This window comes from Notamacropus eugenii, chromosome 4, assembly GCF_028372415.1.
Source record: "Notamacropus eugenii isolate mMacEug1 chromosome 4, mMacEug1.pri_v2, whole genome shotgun sequence".
NCBI classification, from domain to species: domain Eukaryota; kingdom Metazoa; phylum Chordata; class Mammalia; order Diprotodontia; family Macropodidae; genus Notamacropus; species Notamacropus eugenii.
This window is the reverse complement of record NC_092875.1, coordinates 374207034-374217917: the sequence shown is the minus strand read 5'-3', so window position 1 is coordinate 374217917 and position 10884 is coordinate 374207034. Positions and strand designations below refer to the sequence as shown.

Below are 10884 nucleotides of genomic sequence, written 5' to 3'. Positions count from 1 at the left end.
AAAAGAAAGCATTTATTAAATACTTTGTTCAAAATACTATGTAAAGGCTGAGAATACAAGTGGAAAAGTAAAACACTTGCTACTTTCAAAGAGCTCACACACTAATGGGGTAATCTACACATATGTAATGTTGCTACAAATCATATAGAAAGATATCATGTCCTTAGAGTGCATTAACAAAGCAAATGAGTCTCTCCCCAGACTCTTTTATGTTGGGTGTGTTGGGTCAAGCTGCAGCTGCCTCAGCTTCAGGCACCTTTTGGGGCCTGGGTGCCTTGGCGCTGTTGCCTCAAACCCAGACCTTGCTGTGGGCAGCCCTGGCAGCAATCCATGTTGCCAAGACCCACGGTGGTTATTCTGTGTTTGCTGGTGCTGGTGAATGGACCGAGAAGGCAATGACTTGTGCCACAAGAAGATTGAGTCTGGTGTCATCAATCTGAAGGATGCCACTTCCAAGGTAGCATTGGTATATGGCCAAACGAATGATCCACCTGGTGCTCGAGCTCAGGTAGCCTTGACTGGCCTCACTGTGGCTGAATACTTCAGAGGTCAAGAGGGTCAAGATGTATTATTATTCATTGATAATATCTTCTGATTCATCCAGGCTGGCTCAGAGGTGTCTGCTTTACTAGACAGAATCTCCTCTGCCCTCTGTTATCAATCTACTTTGGCCACTGACATGGGCACCATGCAGGAAAGAATTACCACAACCAAGAAAGGTTCTATCACCTCTGTGCGAGCCATCTATGTCCTTGCTGATGATTTGACTGACCCTGTTCCTGCCACTGTGTTTGCCCACTTGGATGCTACCATTGTGCTGTTCTGGGCCATTGATGAGCTGGGCATTTACCCAGCAGTGCATCCTCTGGACTCCACTTCCTGGATTATGGACCCCAACATTGTTGTCAATGAGCACTATGATGTTGCCCGAGGTGTGCAAAAGATTCTGTAGGACTATAAGTCCCTCCAGGATATCATTGCTATCCTTGGTAAGGATGGGTTGTCTGAAAGAAGATAAGTTGACAGCATCTCAGGCCCAAAAAGTCCAGCGTTTCTTGTCACAGCCATTCCAGGTTGTTGAAGTATTCACAGGACACATGGGGATGTTGGTACCCCTGAAAGAAACTATTAAGGGATTCCAGGAAATCTTGGCAGGTCAATATGAACATCTCCCAGAGCAGTCCTTCTATATGGTCGGACTCATTGAAGAAACTGTGACAAAAGCTGAAAAACTGGCTGAAGAACACTCATGAGGACTCTGCATCTGCCACCCAGCTTTCAATTTTACTTGTCTGAGCATGCTACAAAAGAACTTTGGTTGGAAAATCTGTGTATTGTGTGAAGAATATTTAAACTTTTGAATGAAATGTACATCTCACAGCCTATTTTATGTGTCTGGGGAGAGAGTCCTAAAAGGTTAGAATGGATGTTAGAATTGTATGAGATGAGTTAATCATCTTGTTCACTCTTCTGGTTTCCTTATTCTTGTCCTGCTATAATGCCTAGACAAGATTTTCAGGGCAGAGTCCCTAAACAAAAGCATTAAAGTGCAAAGGTGGGTCACTTTAAAAAATGATAATGACCCTTCTTTAGTGTCATTTACCCTGATAAAATTATATCAGTAAATGATGTTAAAGCATTTGACAGTACCAAGGACTTGGGTGGTGTTTCATTTACTGGTCTTGAAGAGTTTTGACTAACATACCTGAAGTAGCAATTGCCAGGACTGCATCTTCATAGCGCTTCCTAGGATGATAGCTGAAGAGGCTGTTCTAGTATGAAAGTATGACTATTCCCAAGGCTCATGGATTTGAGATTCTGGAATGCTTCCACTGAGGTGTTAGAGGAAATGAAGGTCAAGACCTAATGGTCTGACCTGCTTGTCACAGACTGTATCATCTCTCTCTCCTTCAAGGTGCCTTGCTGCTTCAACTTGCTTGCCCTGTGGGTAACAGGTTTTCTCCAGTTGTTCTATTCTCCATAAGAATGCTTCCTTAGATGAAGTTCATGGCATCTAGGATAGAAACACAAGTGGAATTGCAGAGGGCACTAGCATTCTTAGGGAACTCATAAACATCTTCTTGTTGGTGGCAGTTAGACACTGTTGTTTGTGGTGGTATGGAAGCTGGGGTCCTTCTCCACAATAATTTTTCCTTCAGTAATGAATGCAGGATATAGATTGAAAGTAGGTCATGTGTGTATGTGTGTGTGTATATGTGTGTGTGTGTATGTGTTAGTTTCTGTGTGTGTGACTGTGTTTTTGGATGTCTCCACTGGGGCTAGTTGGGATATAGTAGTTAAGATTATGGTAATATGATTTCCCTGGCATTTATCACCTCCTTCCAGTCTTTCACTGCTTCATTCAAGTTGGCTTAGTTGGTTAACATGTTGGCTAACACTTCGTGAGAATGACTATCTCCTTTGTTATAGGAATTGTTTACCTGGATGATGGCTATAAGGGCTTGGCTAACAGAAGAACTAGGACTCTTGTGCCCATCTACCAGTTGATAGCATTTGATTAGGAGCCATTTGATGTGGGGATGAATGCAGTTCGCTTTTCCCCAATCCAGCCCCATAATGACAGCATGAACTTGGCTGCAAATAAGAATCTGGTGTTTGGAAAGAGAAACACTGCTATTCCCAGGACTCCTGGGTCAAGATACTGAGAAAGGAAATGAAGGTCAAGGTGCTGTTGGTGACCTGACCTGCCTAAAAAATATTTCTTCTTTTCTGTCTTGTTATTTTAACCTCAGTATTTTTCTGATGATAATATATATGGCTAAAAGTCATCGAACAGTACAAGATCAGAAAACAATCAAAATTTCAAGTTACTCCAAGGGCAGTAGAAAGATACAAGGTATAAATAGCTAACATGTATCATAAGACAACTTGCTGATAAGAAATAACATAATGAATATTATTGTGGATGAAATGTGTAGAAAAAGAAGTGAGAACTCCATATAAGAAAGTGATTCCTAATGCTGCATGAAATATGTATCTACCTACCTATCTACACATATATACACACATACATGTGTGTTTTTAGAAATATTACATATAAATAAATAAATAAAAATAGAGACAAAGAAAGAGACTACACACACACACAGGGAGAGAGAGAGAGAGAGAGAGAGAGAGAGAGAGAGAGAGAGAGAGAGAGAGAGAGAGAGAGAGAGAGAGACTTGAGTTCTTCTTTAACGAAGATCTACCCTTCTAGGGCTCTATAGGACAAGACATGAAACACTTTAAGTGTAAAGGGGTTGGATGGGATATCATCTGTACCTGTGAATGGAAGATTCACATTGAAGTGATGATAGATTCACAGAAGAATATTTTTTATGTTAAAGCATCTAAATAATTTTATTTTTTCTGATATTAGTGTCCTTACTATAAATCTCTCAAATCAAAGAGCTTCCTTTGTCATTTCATAATGTCAGAAAATTATCAAATATCTTGTAATTCATGTATATCAGAGAATATCAAGTTTTGAAGTACCCACTTAAAACATGTTTGTGGAATGATTTGGTTAAAAAAATGAACTAGTCAACCAAATTCTCTGAACCTCACATCATAAAACGTGAGGCAACATAGTACAACAAATGCCAACTTTGGAAAGGAGGGAAAGGAGGAAGATAGCAGATTACAGGAAATCAAGCTGAAGTCTCTCAACATTCCCCTCCAAGCAACTTTCAAATAATGCTACAAATAAAATTGTGTAGCTGCAGAGCCATCAAGGTGAGACAATTTTCAAGCCTAAGAGAATTTAGGAGGCAAGCAGAAATCTGTGGCACAGTGATGTAGGACTGTCTTGAGCCTACATATGTGGTGGCAGCAGCATTTCCAGGAGCTTTTATCCTAAAGAAGATAAAGGAATCAGACAACTTATCAGCAAGAGATTAAAGGGGATGTTTTGAGCCTACATATGTGGTGGCAGCAGCATTTCCAGGAGCTTTTATCCTAAAGAAGATAAAGGAATCAGACAACTTATCAGCAAGAGATTAAAGGGGATGTTTTGCTGGCACTGTGTACAACTGGCACTGATTGGAAGCTCTACTGTCCGTACACAGTTCTGGGTCACAGTTTCACAGTATAGAAGAGTGCTGGGGGTTGATCACAAGGGAGCAGAGACCCTGGTTGAAGTTTCAAGGCAAAGAGAATACTAATGATTATGGTTACAGGTGAGTAGGGGCCGTTTCTGGGTGGAGACCAGAGTGCAAACCAGAAGAGCAGTGACCACACCTCTCTCAGAATGACACGAAGCAGGAAGAAAAAAAATATTCAGACTCCTCTGGAACTAACTTTGAAAACAGTAGAACAAAAAAGCTTAATGTTTAGGACAATGCCTCCCTACCTATGACCAGGTAAGTGGAGCCTAACTTTAACATAAAATTCAAAGTAGGAAAAAATGAGCAAACCACAACAACAACAAATAATTTGACCATTAAAAAGATATAATGGTGTCAAGAAAGACCAAGAAGAAACTTGGAAGGAAATAACATTGTGAAAAAAATTACAAACAAAGCCTTAAAGAAAAATGCTAATTGGACCGAAGGTCAACTAAAATTTCTGACAGAGTTGAAAAAAGAGATAAGAGTTCTAGAGGAAAAAAATAGGAAAATAAATGAGGATAATTCGTGAAAATTATGAAAAGAGAATTAACAACTTTGTAAAAGAGGCACAAAAATACTGAAGGAAAAAACCTTAATAAACAAATTAACATAACAGTAAAAGAAACAAAAATTCACTGAATAAAAGAACTCCTTGCAAAGCAGAACAGGTCAATGGAAAAAAGGTATAACCATTCACTGAACAAAACAATTCCTTGAAAATTAGAATTGGTTAGTTGGAAGATAATGATTCCATAAGACCTCGAGAAACAATAAAGTCAAAAGAAGAAAATAAAGAAGAATATCTGTGATAGCTCATCAGAAGAAAAAACAGCTGACTTGGAATTCTCATCTCTTGCCATCTTTGACAACCTTCATCAAACTTTTTCTCCTTGTTTCAAATCATAGACTCTGAACTGAAAGGGACCTTAGAGGTTATCATGGATTCCACACTCTCTCTTTGTTGTTGTTGTTGTTGAGGAACCTGAGGCCAAAAAAAGCTGTGATTTGTGAAGTTGTGAATTCCATAATTAGAAGCTTATAATAAAAATTTTGAATCAAACATGGACTAAGCTCCTACCATTACTCTCTTTTCCTCCAGTGGTTCCTTGTGTTTTGAAAAAAAAAAACATTTAAAGTAAAACACAGAATTAACAAAAGTATTAAATCCCACAGACAATATGTGTATTTAGATTACTAGGTAAGCAGACAATTTCATTTGTTTTGTTTTGTTTTTTTCAAATTTTTGATTTGGAGATTAATCATTTTTTGTTCAGGGTTAAGGGGCAGGTGTCTCAGTTCATTGTTTGCAATTCTTGGAGCTGACCTTGAGAATGACAGCTCTGCATCTCTAGTCTACACAAAATAAAAAGAGAATGGAAATAAGAAAGGCAAGAGAGTATTGCCTGCTGAAGATTAAAGATTAGTAATAATTTTCACTCTGTCTGCCATCCCCCTCCCCAAGTCAATGGTAATTTTTCCTTATTCCTTGAATGTAACTAATTTGGCAAAGTTAATGTTTGTCCTATTTGAGATATCTCAACTGATGCTAGAAAGCACTGCCTCACAGAGTAAAAGAAAATGAAAATGAAAGAAAAAGTATTTTCAATGAGGAAAATATTGTTGCGTTCTTGATCAAAATTCCTACCAAAGCAGAAGGGCTTTATGAGTCAAGGGACGTATTGTGACTTTTTTCTTCTGAGAATTAGCCTTGGGCAGAGTGAAAACTTCATTCTTTATAAAGCGTAGGAAGCAAAGAGGGAAATGTCTCATTCTGAAGCTTATTCAACTCAAAAGGGAGAATGGTGACCACGCTTCTTTAGAATGAGTGATAAAGCAGACGAAATCTGCATGTGCTTTCATGTATATTTCTATCCTCATTCCCCCAAATGAAACTTGATATCTTTTCAGATTTCATAAGAGTATTTCTGAAATTCTCTTCTCCTTTCATCATACATTAGCTTTTATTAAATGTGCTTATTTGAGTGTTCCCACAATAGTAATATTTTAAGCACAAAAAGTACCATTTTAAAAACCCTTATTACCATAGAACCCAATACAGTGCATTATCAATAGCAATTCCTTAATAAATTTTGCAGGAATTAATGTTGAGTTTTAGGAGAGTTGGTTTTAAAAGCTCAATAAAAGGCTCGTCCTCAATACAGCAGGATGACAAGGTCTAAATTTTTACAGGAAAATGTAACCCAATTTCAAATATTATTTTACTCTGACTGGATCCTGAAAAAGGTTCAGCTAAACCTTATATTGAATATGAGTAAACAAGGTTGTTAGAAGGGGTTACATGGAACATGTTTTTGTTTTTTTCTTTGGATCTCCAATAACCTGAGCAATGCCTTGCACAAAGCACGATCTTGATAAAAAATAAAATAAAAAAAAAAAGTGTTGATTTCCTGATTGTATATACAGATGTGCAATTAAATTAGTTTATTCCGGGAGATCTTGGTTTTTAATTGGGGAAAGGGATCAGCTCTCCCTTTTTACATATTATAGCTTGGATTAGGGCTCATAAGATTCCTCCAGAAGGGGAGAGTAGAAAGACCCTCAGTATATATGATGAATTACACATGGCAACAATATCTCTTTGTATACAAAAAAGAGAAATACAAAGATATTTTTTTAAAAGATCTAATTCTCTTGTTGGTGATCATTCTTTGTACTACTTGTCAGGAACTTACACCCTGCTGCCATTCGGCTTCCACCATAAACCTACAAAGAATTTAAAAAAGCAAACCAAAAAAAGAGGACTCTCAAATTCAGGCTTCAGGTTGCCTAGGCAGGAAATGTGCTTTAAATGCCATGTGCTCATGGCCACAGAGAGGATACATGGGGCCTTAAGGCAAGCATCGAGTTCTCCTACATGACACTTGGGAAGCAGCTCAAAACAGTTCTAGTGTGATTCATAGCCAGAAAGGAAGGCTGGGGAAGTGGGTGATCATTCTCTTTTTTATATCCACTGAATCATCAGCTATTCTGGCTCTGAGTAAGAGTCACACACGTACAAAAGCAGGCCCCAAAGTTCCTATATAATTGACTGTAACCAGAAATAACAAACCTGAGCATGTTTCATGGGATGACTCCTATAGGTCAATTCAAACATAAGGCACTAAGGCCCACTCTAACTAAAGGAGGAAATGCTCATAAAAATACTCTGGCTGCTAAGTGATGAATTCTTCCAACAGAATGACCCATGAAACAAATAAAAATGTAGGAAGATACTAAATTCTGGATTCCCCACTTTTATCCCTGAAGTGACAGTGGAAGACTGAAAGGGGAAGTAAACCATGCTAAAATCACAATTGTTATATTATACTTTATTTTATGCAAGGAGAATTTTTTAATCTTTCTTTGGTCCAAACTTTCTCTCTTCCCTTTCTTCTCTCCCATCCAACATGAAGACAAGAAAAATAAAAATATATTGCAACTATATATAGTCATGCAAGACGAATTTCTGAATTAGCCATAGTCACCACCACTACCCCTGTTCCCCCAAAAGAAAGAAAAAAAAGAAAAGAATATGTTTCTATTTGCACTCTGAGTCCATAATTTCTCTATCTGGAGGTAGAGTGTATGTTTTTTGGGTTTTTTTGTTTTTTTTCCCCAATAATCTTTCGGAATTGTGGCAGGATATTGGGTTAGTTAGAGTTATCAAGTGTTTCATAGTTGATTATCTTTAAAATATTGCTCTTACTGTATAAATTATTTTCCTGGATCTGCTCTCTTCACTTTGCATCAGTTCATACAGGTTTTCACAAGTTTTTTTTTTTTTCTTAAGCTAACCCATCATTGTTTCTTACAGCACAATGGTGTTCATTACATTTATAAACCACAATTTGCTCACCTATTTCTCTAGACTCTACATTTAAATTATTTCTTGTTATTCCAAATATGAGCCTTTTATCCACTTAACAACCAGGAGGCACAATATCAGAGGAAATGAATTGTATACATTTTTTAAAAATTTTCTTATTGTAAATGAAGCCCCAAGATAGAAGGAAATGGCAACTATATGGATGCTTGGTTAAGAAGTTTTCTTTCAAGAAGACACAATAAGGAAGTTGGGAGAATCAGTTTTGCGGCATCCAAAAACAAGAGACAATATTTAAGGGCATATTTGTTTATTACATGGTAAGCATTTGCAAAGAGACTACCAAGAAAATAATTGGATATTCATCTTCTGTGAAAGATATGGAACTAAGAAATTTTATTAAGAACTGAAATCAACATACACTATGATCTTCAGTGCTATAAATGCCAAGGTGGAACTAAGATGCCTAAGAAATTCCTTTGGGGCTTTCGGCTTTTCTCCCAAGCTCAGTGCCAGGATCTGCTACTTCAGTCGCATCCCAGAAACAAGATGGTGAAGGTGGGAGTCAATGGATTTGGCTGTATTGGGTGCCTGGTGACCAGGGCTGCATTCACCTAAGGTGGAGTAGACATCGTGGCCATCAATGACCCCTTCATGGACCTCAACTACATGGTTTATATGCTTCAATATGAATCCACCCATGGCAAGTTCAAGGGCACTGTTAAGGCTGAGAATGGGAAGCTGGTGATAAATGGAAAAGTCATTACCATCTTCCAGGAGAGGAATCCCACCAATATCAAATGGGGAGATGCTGGAGCCAAGTATGTTGTAGAGTCCACTGGAGTCTTTACTACCATGGAAAAGGTTGGGGCTCACTTGAAGGGTAGAGCCAAGAGGGTCATCATCTCTGCTGATGCCCCAATGTTCGTGATGGGAGTGAACCATGAGAAATATGATAATACCCTTAAGATTGTCAGTAATGCTTCCTGCACTACCAACTGCTTGGCCCCTTTCATGACAACTTTGGCATTGTGGAAAGACTCACGACTATAGTCCATGCCATTACTGCTACCCCAAAGACAGTAGATGGGCCCTCTGGTAAGCTGTGGCGTGATGGGCATGGTGCTGCCCAAAACATCATCCCTGCTTCCACTGGTGCTGCTAAGGCTGTAGGCAAGGTCATACCTGAGCTGAATGGGAAGCTCACAGGCATGGCCTTCAGTGTTCCTATTCCCAGCGTATCTGTTGTGGATCTAACCTGCCACCTGGAGAAACCTACCAAATACAATGATGTCAAGAAAGTGGTGAAGCAGGCATCAAAGGGACCCTTGAAGGGCATCTTGGGCTACACAGAGGACTAGGTTGTATCCTGTGACTTTAATAGCAACACCCACTCTTACACCTTTGATGTTGGTGCTAGTATTGCCCTCAATGACCACTTTGTCAAGCTCATTTCTTGGTATGACAATGAGTACGGTTACAGCAACCATGTAGTCAACATCATGGTCTACATGGCCTCCAAGGAGTAAAGTGGAAAGCTATGGTTCCTTAGCCCCAGTCAAAAAAGGAGTTCCACCACTGGGGAACCTACATTCCTAACTTATATTCCTGTACTGGGGATACCATGTCCCATTCACATCCTTGTCCCAATACACCCCTGTAGTAGTGGGGAGAAGCCTAGAGTCCTGTCTTGTGTACCACCAATAAAGTCATCACATTCAGTGCAAAAAAAAAAAAAAAAGAAATTACTTTGGAAAATATGATGCAGAGATCATAAATGAAGAGGCCAAGATATAAAGAGTACACAGAAACCTCATGCTTATATATAATGAACACTTTATTCAAAAATAGAATCATAAGATGCTACATGTGGTGAGCATGAAATAGTAATAAAAATAATGAAATAGATTATGTTTTGAAAGATAGGAAATTACTCATTACTGATATCTCAGTCACTCCCTAACCAGCTCTCAAAGTAGAATCAAACTATTGATAGAGATAAGATAAAAATTAATACAAAAATAGAAGAAATGTTCAATATGTGTTGAAAATATGACATGCTATTAAAACACTGGAGCTATTTATATGTTACTTATGAAAAACTATAATAATTTCATTAAAAATATTAGCAGTATAACTAAGTTACCATGATAAAGAGAAGGGAGAAAGCCTAAAAAGTACCTTAATCAACAAACACCGCTCTTACTTTGTGCATGAAGAACTCTGGTGCCAAGGGCAACATTAGCTTAGTATATAGAGTCATTTATAAAATCTTATTAAAAAGCAGAAGGCTATGATGAGTAACACTTCATTAAACAACAAACTACAGGGGAGGATAAAACCTTCTTAAATAAAGTTTGTTGAGAAGCCTGATTAATCAAAGTTAATGGAAGGATATTTGCAACAGAGGCAGGAAAGTTGGCAACAGAAAAAAAAAGATTGAAAATACCAACTGTGTGTGAGTGTGTGTTTTAATAATAAACGTATTATCACCAATGGCCAAACCATTCATACTTTTTTTTTGTTTTGTCTATGATTCATGCAGGTTTTTTAATATAAGTTTTAAGTTAGGTTAAATTACCTTAACAATTCTAAATTATACAATTAATTTGTGGTATAAAAAAGAACAAGGAATTAGCGAACCTAGGAAACAAAGCCCATTCCACTGCAACACTAATACTATCTGGTTATTTTCTATAGTTCTGTACATCAGAATAGCAAATAATTCTTCAATCCATAACATGCATCAAAACAGCACTGGATAGGGTCTTCAAGGGGGACTAGTACCAGTATTGTAAGGGCTACTGTGCCTTTAAGGGCTGTTCATTCATGCTAGGTGTCTACCTTTGCACAACTTTCACTGTGGCTCCAAGTAGCTATAGCACGTGCAGTAGATACACTCAGGTAAAATCATTTCAGAAAAAGGTCTGAACCAGTTCAAGAGTGACCAAT

At 38.0% G+C, this 10884-nt stretch overlaps 2 pseudogenes; both read left to right on the top strand.

The window, feature by feature from the left end:
• Positions 1-209: 209 nt before the first annotated feature.
• On the top strand, positions 210-1292 carry LOC140502589 (ATP synthase subunit beta, mitochondrial pseudogene; annotated as a pseudogene).
• Positions 1293-8481: 7189 nt separating this feature from the next.
• On the top strand, positions 8482-9461 carry LOC140498543 (glyceraldehyde-3-phosphate dehydrogenase-like; annotated as a pseudogene).
• Positions 9462-10884: the final 1423 nt, after the last annotated feature.